Source organism: Aquarana catesbeiana, linkage group LG10 (assembly GCF_042186555.1).
Source record: "Aquarana catesbeiana isolate 2022-GZ linkage group LG10, ASM4218655v1, whole genome shotgun sequence".
NCBI classification, from domain to species: Eukaryota; Metazoa; Chordata; class Amphibia; order Anura; family Ranidae; genus Aquarana; species Aquarana catesbeiana.
Window position 1 is genome coordinate 1,651,190 of NC_133333.1, and position 3,509 is coordinate 1,654,698.

Here is a 3,509-nt window from a genome sequence, read left to right on the forward strand (position 1 = left end):
GCAAATAATAAAGTATCGGGTCCAGTACTGAACTGTTTTATACGGCTCCAATCACCGTATCCACCTTACAATCCATATCACTTCCTCTGCCCCTTCCCAGGTCCGCTCACCCTCCACTCTCAGCTTTTCTCTGTATCCCCCCTTCTCCCCTTCATAGTCCAGATGTTACTTATAATACTAGCACCCCCAAAATGGCTGCTGGAGCCCATCACTGCAGACACTTCAATAGCTGTGTTAATCCACTGCCCAGAGTGCAGAGCCATCTAGACTGTGATTGGTGGAGGGGCGGGTCTGGGATTACACTTAGCAATCAGTGTAGTGTGTGCTGATTGTGTTTGCCTGAAGCTTGCCGGGAGCTGCCAATTGACAGAAAGAGATCCCAGCCTTCCCTCCTCCTCCTTCCCGAAGAAGAAGAAAGTGTCAGGGTTCTGTGCTGGAGCGACCCCCATGACACCAATGCGAGGCTCTGGAAGCGGTGATGCTGCCCTCGCCTCTCGCTCTCAGGGGGCCAGACTCAGGACAAGTTCCAGCCATGGCACATCAGGGAGTGGCAGTGGTCCTGCACGGGGTTCGGCAGTCTGGCAATTTTTCTCCACATCCCCGGAAGACGTGTCTGTTGCCGTATGCAACTTATGTGAGCAGAGGCTAAGCCGGGGCCGTCCGGGGACCCATTTGGGAACTTCGGCGCTCATACAGCACATGCGACGCCATCATACCATCCTATGGGAGATGTGCAGTGGCCAACAACGCCAAGCCCTTCCTCCTCGTAATCAGTCCAGTTTTCAATCCAAGACCCACAGAGCATCATCATCCTCATCGTTTGCCACTGCCGCTCTTACCCACAGCGTCCAGGCCTCTTCGGGGCAGGAAGACGCCGCTGTCTGTTGTAGCGATGATGAAGAAGGCGACACGGCCAGTACTAAAAGCAAGTTGGACCCCAGTGGCTCTTTGGCTATGCACAGTCAGCCTCACTCCCACCAGCAGCAAGAGCATAACCCTTCTCCTCCACCTCCCTACAGTCACCAACCATCCATTGTGGAGTGTCTGGAACGGAAACAGAAACACGCTGCCAATCATCCGCTAGTATGCCAACTCAATGCTCACCTAGCCAGATTGCTGGTGATGCAGTCGCTGCCGTACCAACTAGTGGATTCCAACTCTTTTCATAAACTCATGGAGTGTGCTCAGCCTCGATGGAGGATACCAAGCAGCCACTACTTCTCTAACAAGGCTATCCCTGCCCTCTACGCTCACGTCACCAAGAACGTCGCCCATTCCCTCGATTTCTCCCTTTGCAGCTCAGTGCACACCACTGCCGAAATCTGGACCAGCAACCACAGTCAAGAACAGTACTTGGCTTTCACAGCCCATTGGGTCAACTTAGTAACCAGCAGTGACAATGCATCGTGTTTACAGGGGCAGGAGGTGGAGCTGGTAACACCACCACGAATGGCCAGGTCAAGCTCTGAGACGAGACGTTTGTCCCTGTCTTCCATATCTTCTTCAGAGGACCAATCCCGATCGCCAACAGCAAAACAGCCAGCAAGTACTTGTCTTCCTCCTTATCATACCTGTAAGGTGAAGCGCTGCCGTGCCATATTGCACCTCATGAGCCTTGGGGACAGAAGTCACACGGCGGGCGAGTTGCTGGCATGTATCAACCAACAGATTGCCCGTTGGTTTTCCCCCCACCTTCTTCATGTGGGCAATGTGGTCAGTGACAATTCCAAGAGTGTAGCCACTGCACTGCGCATGGGGAAACTGAAAAATTCCCCCAGCTTCACTCACATCCTAAACTCAGCAGTGCATTCATTTCTCACAAACTATCCAGGTTTGGAAAATGTCTTGGGCATGGCCAGGAAAGTCTGCTCCCATTTCAGCAGATCTTACGCTGCAAAAAATGCTCTCTTGGACTTGCAGAGACAGAACGGCCTCCCTTTTCACAAGCTTATCTGCGACATCCCCATGCAATGGAATTCCACCCTGCAGATGCTGGACCGACTCTATGAGCAACGCAAAGCAGTAGATGACTACATGATGCACCATGGCACCAACGCAGTCAACGTGTGCTTGTTTGATCCTGGCCAATGGCAGATGATCAGGGATGTGTGTCACCTTCTAAAACCCTTTGAAGAGGCCACCAGGTTTGTCAGTCGGGAGAACTGCGGCTTGAACGATGTCATCCCACTCATCTTTATACTGGAGAAGGCACTGACATTAATGCAGCAAGGTGAAGAAGAAGATGAAGTTCAGGATCTGACTGGCTGCCGTGTATCTGATGGGGAAACGTTTGGGGGGGGCTCTGCACAGGAGGAAATGGAGGATGATGAGGCAGGTCAACATTTCATACATTCGAAGACTGAAGAGAAGGTTCGCCTTTCAATTCCTTTGAAAGAGGGGGAAGAGGAGGCAATGTCATTGCCAGTTGGGGATGAGGCTGACCACCTGTCTAGCAGGTGTGCCAGTGGTGACCAGGACGATAACCACAATGAGGAATTCCAGTGGGAGGTGAGGAATGAATTGACTATGGGCTCAGAAACACTGGCAGGTATGGCCAGCTACATGCTGACTTGTTTGCAGAGTGACATGCATATTATGGATATTAAACAGAGGGATGACTATTGGGTGGCCACACTTCTGGACCCCCGCTATAAGAGCAAGATGGGGAAATTTTTTGAAGCTTCTGAAAGGGAAACAAAACTCAGGCATTACCAGTCTACACTCTGCAGTCTGCTTGCAGCTGCTTTCACTGAGCAGACACCGATAAGTCCTCTACCTGAGGATGAGGCCCCTCTCCGCTCCCAGCTTCCCCATCACTCCGACACCTTCAGCAAAATCACCAGCACCAGTAGCACCAGCAGCATCCACTACAGTTTATTCGACATGATGGAGACTTTTTTCCAGCCACCACCACACACTGAGCCATCCAACCAAAGATATAAGCAACATTTCGAAAAGATGGTCACCTCCTACCTGGACTGTTCCCTGGTCCCAGACAACCTGAGCTACGACCCCATGAACTACTGGGTGTGCAAACTGGACCAGTGGCCTGAGCTGGCTCAGTTTGCCATCCAGCTGCTCACCTGTCCACCATCAAGTGTCCTCTCAGAAAGAGTATTCCGTGAGGTAGGTGGCGCCATCCACCCCAAATGTACAAAGCTGTCTGCTGCAAGAGTGGAGAGACTGACCTTTATCAAAATGAACGAAAGCTGGATAAGTGACAACTTTCTTCCCCCCCTGCCCGATACTAATGAATAGATCCATCATTTATGGCTGGAACCCATCCACTGCCCAATGCCTGCCGCTGCAGCCACAGAGACTGGAACCTATCCACTGCCCAATGCAGCCACCAGAGACTGGAACCTATCCACTGCCCAATGCCCGCCCGCTGCAGCCACCAAAGACTGGAACCTATCCACTGCCTAATGCCTGCCTGCTGTAGCTACCAAAGACTGGACCTATCCACTGCCCAATGCCTGCCTGCTGCAGCCACCAGAGACTGGAACCCA